This window comes from Cydia pomonella, chromosome 9 (genome assembly GCF_033807575.1).
Source record: "Cydia pomonella isolate Wapato2018A chromosome 9, ilCydPomo1, whole genome shotgun sequence".
Lineage (NCBI taxonomy): Eukaryota > Metazoa > Arthropoda > Insecta > Lepidoptera > Tortricidae > Cydia > Cydia pomonella.
The window spans coordinates 23747327-23758426 of NC_084711.1; positions in this window are offsets into that span (position 1 = coordinate 23747327).

The window sequence follows — 11100 nt, forward strand, 5'->3', positions numbered from 1 at the left end:
ACGGGATAGGAGCTATGTTGACACAAGATGAAGACGGTATTGAAACACCTATAGCCTATTTTAGCTGTTCTTTATCGAAACAGCAACAAAATTATTCAATAACGGAGCGTGAGCTTCTAAGTGTAATTCTAGCATTAGAGCACTGGCAATGTTATTTAGATAATGGTCAGAAATTCATTGTATATACTGATCATGCGGCTCTGAAATGGTTTTTAAATTTAGACAACCCTACAGGGCGTTTGGCTCGTTGGAGCGTCCGTTTGTCTTCATTTAACTTTGAGTTAAAACATAAAAAGGGTAAAGATCATGTGGTACCTGATGCTTTATCGCGCTCAGTACCAGTCGATTTGGTTTATGTTCAGTCTAACGACGACTGGTTTAATAACCTTTTACAAGGTTGCCAGGACAACCCTTCTGAATTTTCTAACTACAAAGTTGTAAATAATAATTTGTACAGACTTAAGCGAACTAGTTCTTTACTCACTTCTGAATTTGATTGGAAACTGGTAATTCCAAAAGAAATGAGGCAAGATATTATCCATGACAATCATTCACAGCCTACTGCTGGTCACTTTGGTATTTTTAAAACGCATAAAAGAATTTCTTTGTGTTATTTTTGGCCTGGCATGTATAGGGACATTTGTAAATATATTGCAAGTTGTGAGACATGTTTGGCATATAAGTACCAGAATCATCAAACTTTGGGAATAATGGGCAAGCCAAAGGAATGTTGCAGACCGTTTCAGTGTTTATCCATTGACCTTGTTGGCACATTACCGATGACACGTAAACAAAATCGGTACATTTTAGTTGTCAATTGCTGCTTTTCCAAATACTGCTTAATATTTCCAATTAAAAAGGCAACGTCTAACATAATTTGTAAGATTTTGGAAGATTTTGTATTCTTGGTTCATGGTTTTCCACGAACTGTTATAATGGACAATGGTGCTCAGTTTATTAGTAATGATCTCCAAGATCTTTTTAGTAAATATCAAATTCCTGAAGTACATTTTACTCCTAAATATTGCCCTCAAGTGAATTCAGTTGAGCGATACAATCGAACCATAACGACAGCTATTAGCTCGTTTGTAGAGAACGATCATAGAAATTGGGATCTTAATATTCCTAAAATCCAATTTGCCATGAACACCAGTGTTAATGAAGTAACTGGGTTCAGTCCTGCTTTTCTGATATACGGCAGAGAGCTTGTTCCATGTGGGTCATTCTACGGTGCCCCCAGCTCGAGTGAAGTTGATTATGACGACCTCATTTTTGCACCGCGTGATAAATACGCTGAGAACTTAGGCCACTTGTCCCCAATTCTGGACAAAGTGCAAGCTGCAATTTGGGATGCACATTTAAAAAATTGTAAATATTATAATTTAAGGCGCAAACATGCAGAGTTTAATGAAGGCGATGTCGTTTGGCGTCGGAATTACCAGCTAAGTGATGCTGGTAAATATTTTACTGCAAAACTTGCGCCCAAATTTGTAAAATGTACTGTATTAAAAAAGCTATCTCCTCTTGTGTATGAATTAGCAGATTCTAATGGACGTGCTATAGGTAGATGGCATATTAAGGATTTGAAATTGTAAATATTATGTCTATATGTTATATATTTTAAGTTTTCTTTTCTCTTTCTGGAATTTTCCTTCATGTCGTATTTTGGAAAATTTTCCTGAGCGCGAGGGGTACTGTAACATGGCAAACCTGCATGGTGCAGTCACCGCGCGCACTGGCCGGTATGCCCTTTTTCGTTCGTCTTTTGTTTTCTAGGGGGAAATTTGCTCGACAATTTGAAGGCGTATCGCACAAATCAAATTACATTTATCTAATGTTATTAAAGCTTAAACGCTCTATTGTTATTTAAAAAAAGAATTCTTACTTAATGGGCTGCCTCTAACGCAGGTAAAGATTGTATATATGTAAAATAGTTTAAGTTCTGCTTGTGTTTTAACCTAATCCAAGTCTTATTTGTACGTCACTGGTTCTTGTAACAGAATGAGGCTTGGGTTAGGTTCCGACCCGAAATTTAAGAACGCACGATTGTTGCAGCCCTTTCTTCTTATCTAAAATTGAAGACTACTTATTTCTTGATAATTGCTGCTGAAGTTTTCATCTGCTTGCGCTTGGTGGGCCCGCGTAGCCTTCAGTAGCACCTGCTGCCAGTATTCATCGTTTGGCTCGATGAAGATTCAAGAATGTTAAGGCCAGTGACGATATTTTATTGTTTTGGTGTAGAGTCGCGTACTGACAGATATTAGTTTATTTTATTGTACATATTTTTTTTACAATTATATTTTTACTGTAAGAACCTGTTTTTATTTAGTTATTACCGCTTTAGTTAGCCGGTTACAAAGGATTGGTCTTATTATAGTTTTATATACCCGTAACTTACGGGTTACGTTAGTTACGGGTAACCGTGATAGTTAGCCGGTGGAAATTTCTACAGATTATGTATTTCTGTTGCCGCTATAATAACAAACACTAAAAACAGAATAAAATAAATATTTCTTTTTTCAATCTCGAGGTTCTTCTCATCCAATCACCGAAGTTAAGCAACGTCGGGCGGGGTCAGTACTTGGATGGGTGACCGTTTTTATAGATAATGGTACGGAACCGTTCCTGTGCGAGTCCGACTCGCACTTGGCCGGTTTTTTCTATAGCCTTAGCGTGTATTAATGTACGAGTACGATGGTTATCTCGGCTAGGCCCATAGGCCCTTCAAAGCCAATAAATAAGTGCTTTTATTATTACAGATAACTAGGCCCACTTATAACTAGAGATTTAGGTAATTTTTGATAGTAACCCGTGCTTTTACTTTCGGAAAACAGCGCGTAGTGAAGTAGAGTTATTAAATGATGACTCACGCTAGACCAGGCTGGGTCCGGGCCGAGAAGTCCGACACGTAATTTTCTATGACGGCTGATCGGTGATCACGTGGTGCTTTAATAGAAAACGAAGCACTGGAAGCTCCGGCCCGGCTCCGGCCCGGCCCCGGCCCGGTCTAGCAAGAGTAATCCTTTGTGAAGTCCATCAAATGTTCTTTTTTCTACAAACTGTGTAGTGATGTCGTTTATTTTATTATTGAAAGCTAATAATGATGTAGAGAATGCTTCAGTATCGCGTTGCGCGGGAGCTGCAGTGCAAAAACTGCTGTACAAATGAAGTATATTTTAATGTTTTCCAAAGTTTTCAAGAGACTGCTCGTCTACCAACAAGATTTAGCCAGGTATATCAGTCACGTTGGCTGCTTCTACCTAGAAGCTAAAATAAAAATAAAATAAATAAGCTATGAAGACGTATTTTGTAAGGCTTAATGGACTTACCCACAGTAGTTCGCGGTGTCAAAAATACACCAGGATAAATACTAGAAAATGACCACAATCACTCACTAAACAGTAACAACAATACGCACAGCATACGGCGCTGATGGTCCCGGGTTCAAATCCTGGTAAGGGCATTTATTCGTGTGATGAGCATGGATATTTGTTCCTGAGTCATGGGTGTTTTCTATGTATTTAAGTATTTATAAATTATATATATCGTTGTCTAAGTACCCTCAATACAAGCCTTATTGAGCTTACTGTGGGACTTAGTCAATTTGTGTAATAATGTCCTATAATATTTATTTATAAATATCCTTACGAATAATCAAGAACTTAATAAACGAATTCATCAATCATCAACTCACATCTTTCAAACATACTGACACTGACATGACAGTTACAGAATTGATTTTTAAATTAGCTAGCTTAAATAATCATTAGAAAAAAAAGGTTTTGTTTTCGATTAATAAAATACTCCTAACACTGAAAACCTTGAAAGATTTAACAACTGGAGATGCCTCGTCTGTAATTTTCTGCAGAAAACAGTCTGCCGATTTTTGCGGGGCACGTCAAACGTTACGTACAAATATCCATGTCAGATAAACGTTAGTCCATACAATACATAAGTATGACCATTGGCCGAGGTTTTCCACATGTTAAATCCTCCAAGCTGAAAACAATATAAATATTACCTAAGTATATGATTCCCAAACCGCAGTACTAGGCCAGAGCACTAACTCTAATCAAATGAGCAACCACTCCTTACACTTCTTCATGCCAGAATCTGCACAACTACCTGCGATTTAAAACTAATCGTCAACCCACCTTGTTGGGTTCCTTTGCTTCGTGTTCCAAAACATGCTCGCCCCTCAAAAGCCTATCCACTCCAACGGCCATCGGCGAAACTTCAATTTATTTCTTCATCCGTTACAATCTTCCTCAAACTAAAGATTCATTGATTTTATAAGAAGTATAACTCTAAAACGAATTAAACTTAGAATAAATTTGAAATATTACTGTCTAGGGTGAGAAATTAAAGAAATGGCTTATTAATAATGCATTTTATGACATCGGAGTATTCTGTGACATTTAATTGAATTTTATTTTCCTTTAATTTTTATATCTATTTTCTATTTTATATCTATTTCCTTGGATTTCACGGGCCTATAAATCCCGGTCTTTTGATAGGCTTGCGTGGGGATATAGATCCAACACGTAGAGGCCTCTTGGAGAGCTTTAATGTCATGTAGAATTATATCTATTATTATTATTCTTGTTAATAATCAGACATTGTATGATTAATATGTATTTTTAACTATCTATTTTATTAATAATAGTCAAAAATGTATTAAGTGTTAATCTTATATTTATAATTTGTTGACGTGTAATGTATCATGCATAATTTACGAAATAAATATGAATAGGACTTGAACTCAGGCAACTGGATCGCTAGCCCAGTACTCTAGCATCTGCTACCAACGTTTCTGCTTGATACTTTTTTTTACCTAAAACGAATTGTTTTTTTATATAGGAGGCAAACGAGCATTATTGCCGCCGCCCATGGAAAAACAGCATAGGCAAGTGCGTTGCCGGCATTTAAGCACCCTAATTAACAACGACTTTACCAGCTGTACTTCGGACATCCCTCGACAGTGGCGCCAACTGGTGAGCACAAAAATGGTAGCCCTCATTCAGAAACTACATCACTTTCTCTCTTCTCAGCGAAAACTGTCATGAAAATGTCTACATGTGCTTCTTAATTTTTTTCTTAGACTTTACACATCTTATACAACCAACGAATCCCTGCTCAGAACTCATCCAAACCCACCCTCAAGCGCACCAATCAAAGCCCTCGGTTCATTAAACTCGAGTAATATTTTAATACCATTAAACGTATCCAAGCAAATCAAACGGGAGTTGGGCAACATTCGGCGCGTTACTCATCGGAATCGGCGAAGTTGCGCGACTTGTTGGCCGATAAATCGTGCGGATCATAACGGTATATCAGGCTCGTCCATCCGTGGTAATTAACGTCTTAACTGGGGATGTGGAAATCTAAATGATTTTGTGATCGTAAAAGTAAGGGGGCTAAATTCTCGGTCAAAATCGGAGGAGTGCTACTTAAATAAATAACCGGCCAAGAGCACGTCGGGCCACGCTCAGTGTAGGGTTCCGTAGTTACTCTTCCGTCACAATAAGCTAAACTGGAGCTTAAAGTATAGTAAATTGTTAACCAAGGGATGAAACGGTACCTTTCACCCCAGTTAAACAAATAGGCAAATTCACCCCCACTTTAGGTGTAGGGGAGGTACCCTAAAAAACTTAAATTTTTAGATTTTATTGTACGACTTTGTCGGTTTTATTGATTTATATATCCATGCCAAATTTTAGCTTTCTAGCACTAACGACCACGGAGCAAAGCCTCGGACAGACAGACAGACGGACATGGCGAAATTATAAGGGTTTAGTTTTATGCCATTTGGCTACGGAACCCTAAAAAGAGATACCTATTGTTATATGTATTGAACAATTAAACGGTTGCAGATACTTTTGAGCGCCAACTGTCGAGATATATTTCTATTTGGTAAAGTATTCGAGGGTGGTAGATACTTTTGGAGCGTTGTTTCATACTCTACTATTAATGATATGAAAACCTTTACTTAATAAGAAAGTCAATTAACGCTGAGTGTACTGCAAGTGCGTAAAGTTGGGCAAGAATCTTATAGGAAATTGCCCCCAACTATTCACTAAGTACTTAAATCGACCGGGATATGGAATGGACCGTGATCACGGGTATCCGTGAACAAGATGCATGTTGCGTCGAAATATCGGGAGCTCAAAAACAATATACAAGGTAATCACGGTCCCTATCGGACGGATGTTATTTAATTTGATTTAATTTTATTTTAATTTAATTTAATTCTTTATGTAATTTAATTATGTGTAAATGTATAATGTATATGGAAATAATTTTCTGGATTAAATTTCATTCATTCATTCGTCATATCCCGATCGATCATTCGAAACTGTTATTCACTAGTAACCTGCAATTACATTGTATCATAACGCAACTTCCAAAAATGTTTGTCCGATGTTTCATTTGCAATTTTTAATTCAACCGAACGCGTTTTATAAAAAAATTTACATATTTTTTTCAAAACTTGTGTGGTACGGCACAGCACAGCGGATGTCATTCTAGATCTAGAGCAGAGCCCAACTGGAGAAATACCTCCACCTTACAGAGAACCGCAGACAAATAACACTAGACCCTACTCATAGTGTTGTGTTCCTGCCGGTGAGTAAGGTTGCCAGAGCTCAACGAGAGGAGGGAGGGTTGTTAGGGTCAACAACGCGCATGTAACTCCTCTGGAGTTGCAGGCGTACATAGGCTACGGAGGCTGCTTACCATCAAGCAAATAGTTTAAAAAAAACATCCCGTATATTTGTGACCATTCTGAAAAACTTCATATATTGTTGAACTCTCCAAAAGGGGGTGATATATATGTAAATTTAGACTTCTAAATCGAGGTTAGTATATGTATGTAGGTATAGGAAACAGTTCCGTTGTACAGTTAAATACTTACCAAAAATCCTTGAAAATTGAAACATATATTCTTTAAATATTACAGAGCCGCCATAGCCATAAGCAAGGAATTTTTGAAATTCAATCCTCGGTTGGAAGTCTGTAACGACTTCCATGCGGACGAAGTGGCGGGCGAAGCTAGTCGTGAAAAGAATCTTTATATAAAAAGTTTAGTCACAAATACAGATTGTGGTGAATACGTTTAAGAGGGTAATTAAGTGAATTATTGTTATCTCTGCGGCCGCTGCACAAAACTTCGCAACTTTCGTGTTAAAGTTAAGCTGCGGCCAACTCGAGGGATCGCTTCAATTGTTTTTATTCATAATTATTGCGTTATATAACTGATCTGTGGTTATATTTCTGTTTCGTATACATTGCATCATGTATTCTATAAAAAATGTATTAATATTGCATGGTTTTACATAAAAGTGTTGTTCTATTTAATAATAACATAGTTTCATTTATTGAGTAGATACCTAATTAAATTTACTAAATTTTTCGTTCAACTTTGTGCGTACCTAGTAGAGTGCTGGTAGAAGTTCTACCGTAGAACAAGTTTACTAGAATTTGGATTTAGTTTATGAAAATATAGTTTCTCCTATTTCATAGCTAGTTATTAAATTTAGACACCAAATGAAATTTAACAATTTATTTTGTCTATGTCATCAAATCTACATTGAGTACCTAACATGAATAGAATAGCGTTAGGGCTGATTTAGGGTCTCCCCAAACCAGTCGACGCGGAGTCGGCTTTCGCCGAGTGTTTTACACCACACTATTCGCATTTAGCCGATCGACCGTCTCCGCGGTTGGACACCTGCGTTTAGCAGTCTCATCCTCCTTGCGGCCGTAGAGACGCCCGATCGCCTGCGACTTGCTATCGCAACAGTTGTAAAGCGACGGTCGGCTCTCCCGTGCTCCGTCCTGCCGTCGAGACGTCAGACAGCACACGTACAGCCGTTGAGTCCGACGAACAGATGTAGGACAGCGGGTGATCGGCAATCGAAAATCTCATTTTTGGAGACTGGTTGTTAGTAACAACCTGAGTTTGAAATTGAACAGACCTGTAAAATTATTTTCCTTGGTAATTGTTACATATTATATAATAACCTGTGATGATGGATATTTTACGTAGACGGGCATGGAAAAAAAGGCTTACCAGCATTTTTATCGTAGCCTACTTGTTGGAAGAGCTAGAACAGCAGCAAAAGCGGAGGCGACCGTGGGTTGATTCTTTGTGGCAATATAGATTAAGTGAAGGTGAATTTAATTTACGATATCCTCGTTTGAGACTCGATCCAAAAATGTTTTACGATTATTATGGCCGTCATCGGCTCTGTTCGGCCGTCGTCAGCTATGTTCGGCCGTCGAAGACGCTGATCGGCTTCCGCCAGCTCTGACCGGTCCTTATCGTAGGTACTCGGCCGTAATCGGAGCCGTTCAACTCTTTCCGGCACCGTAAGGCGGTATAAGGAGATTTATGAATGCGAACGTGTGCGGTAGGCTGCAAACAGCGTCGTACGAATGCGAACAGCTTTACGGCAAAACGCCGTTTTCCCGTCGAAAGACGTCGTTTCGCGTGGGCCGAGCCGATTTCCGACTTATTCGCTCTTATTGCGTTGAGATAAAGCTTTTTCCGTACGCGATTTGCCGAAACGGCGTCGACTAGTTTGGGGAGACCCTTAGACGGCACGCGAACTCGCATGCGATTTTAGTTACATTGCGGACTATTGAGGTTACAACCAATTCGGCCAACCGGTCAAATGCCGCAATGTAATGAAACTCGCATACAAGTTCTCGTACCGTCTAAATGAGCCCTTAACATATGTAAAGGATGTCTCACGCAAGGACGTGGACGGTCCGGGCCGAGGTGTCCGTCGCTGCATTTTCTATAAAAATCATTATGTGATCATACCGTCATAGAAATGGAAGTGTCGACTGTCGAGTGCCTCAGCTTCTCAGCTAGAACGCGGGCCAGGAGCATATTTCGTCAGTAATCGCCTCCCGTCTGATATTTTGTCAGATGATAGTTATTTAGATGCTGGTTCTATCATGATAGAAATTCTTATATTTTTGACATCAATGCAAATTTATTATGTAATTGTCTTTCATGAAATAAATCATCTAATCATCTAATCTAATCTAATCTATCGCGGTGGAATGACCGTCAGCTGTAAAATGAACATGTAAAAATGCGCCTACCACTTTATGTGCGGCAAAGTACGCGTAATGTGTAAATTGCGTAATCCGTTGATGGCTTTTTAGGCGATTACTCCAGATGAAATGCTACATGCAACGTTTCATGATTTGATTTTGCTATCATAACAGGTATAGCGCTTATTTTTTTACATGTTCATGCGACCAGCTGATGTTCTTACCACCGCGATATAACCGGCTGCCGATTATTTTTATATTAACGAACTATCATTTGACAAAGTATCAAACGGGAGGCGATGACAATTTTTTTTTGTTTTTGTGTTTCGGTGGCTGCCATCCCTCAACTCACCAACGGAGCGGCAGCTGACGTCCACGAGGGTTCATAATACCTACATGAGTTTTCAGCCGGGAGGCGATTGGTCATAGAAATTGTTCCTGGCTCGCGGTCTAAGCCTAGATCCGGACCACGCTAACATGGCGCGGATTCCGGAGACGTACGGGTCTTATCGGAATATTTTCATAAAACTTGAATTCGCGAAGGTTCCGCGCAACTGCACCCAAACACGCTGAACCTCTTAACTTATCTCCGCCGAACCTTAGTAATTTAAATCACATTTGCGCCTACCGGGAGCAATTAGCTGGATAATTACTTACTTGCGCAACTTACTGCTACTTATTATGGGCGCGTTCAGATTTTATGGTCGGATAGTGGATTCGTGGTAAGTTACTTTTAATTATTCCATTTTTATCCAGAATAAATCCTTGGTCTTATCTTCCAAATACTGAAATTACTTTTCTTCTCCCTCGCGTTGTCCCGGTAATTTGCGACAGCTCGTGGGAGCCTGGGGTCTGCTTGGCGTCTAATCCCGGGACTTGACGTAGGGCACTAGTTTTTACAAAAGCGACTGCCATCTGACCTTCCAACCTAGAGGGTAAACTAGGCCTTATTGGGATTAGTCCGGTTTCCTCACGATGTTTTCCTACACCTACAAGCGATTGGTAAATATCAAATGATATTACGAACATAAGTTCCAAAACAGTCATCGGTACGAGCCGGGGTTTGAACCCGCGACCTCCGGATTGCAAGTCGCACGCTCTTAGCTCTAGGCTACAAACGCTCTCACTTGGTTCAAAAGTTGGGTTCTAAATTGACCAATCGAGCCATTCGAACTATCGTTTTAGAGCACAGCTCCAGGGAGAGAAATGACAAATTACAACAGTTTAACAACATGAACAACAAACATTATTTTGCCATATACCTAATATCTTATCAATGAATACCGACGTAAAGTTTAGGCGCGAAAAGTAAAACTATAAATAAAGAACGAACACATCCACGTAAACAGCAGCAACATTTAATCAGAACACAGAATATATACCCCAACTGTTATTTACACAGACCTAATGCAGTGGAAATGGAAACGAAGAATTCGCTGAGTGACACACAGCGCCATCTATTGTTGAACGGCGTGACTAGCGTACGAATCGCCGCGCGCCCCGCCAGATGTCGCTGTGCTATGCTGACTGTCACCGAGACATATTTATGGGCAAAAAACGGCGTTTTCCACAAACGGAATGGGTTTTAAATGACTGGGTGAATTTGCGCGCGATCTCACGAATTTGTATGCAGATTTAAGGAGAAAGATGTCTGAGGAGACAATGTGTTTTTTCGTTCGTGCAGACAGATTTGTTATTTATTTGCCGTGCGAGTTTCCTTTTATTTTATAAATCTTCCGCACTCACACTTATTACACGTTCTGGTGAGAGATTAACGGGCCTGTTTATTTACGTTAAAATGTGTCTCCTCCAGAAAAAACACCTAGAACTAGAACAAGTTAACAAAAATCTTTTTATCCGCCCATACTTATTTAAATGTAATTCTAATGTCGTACCTAATCAAATGAAATAACTTATTTTAATTAAAGCATGTTGAAAAGGAAAATTGCGACGTTATGAAAATAAACTTCCATTGAGACCGTATCCTACAAAACAGTCTAAATTAACGTTAATAAAACAGATACCCATAAGCCC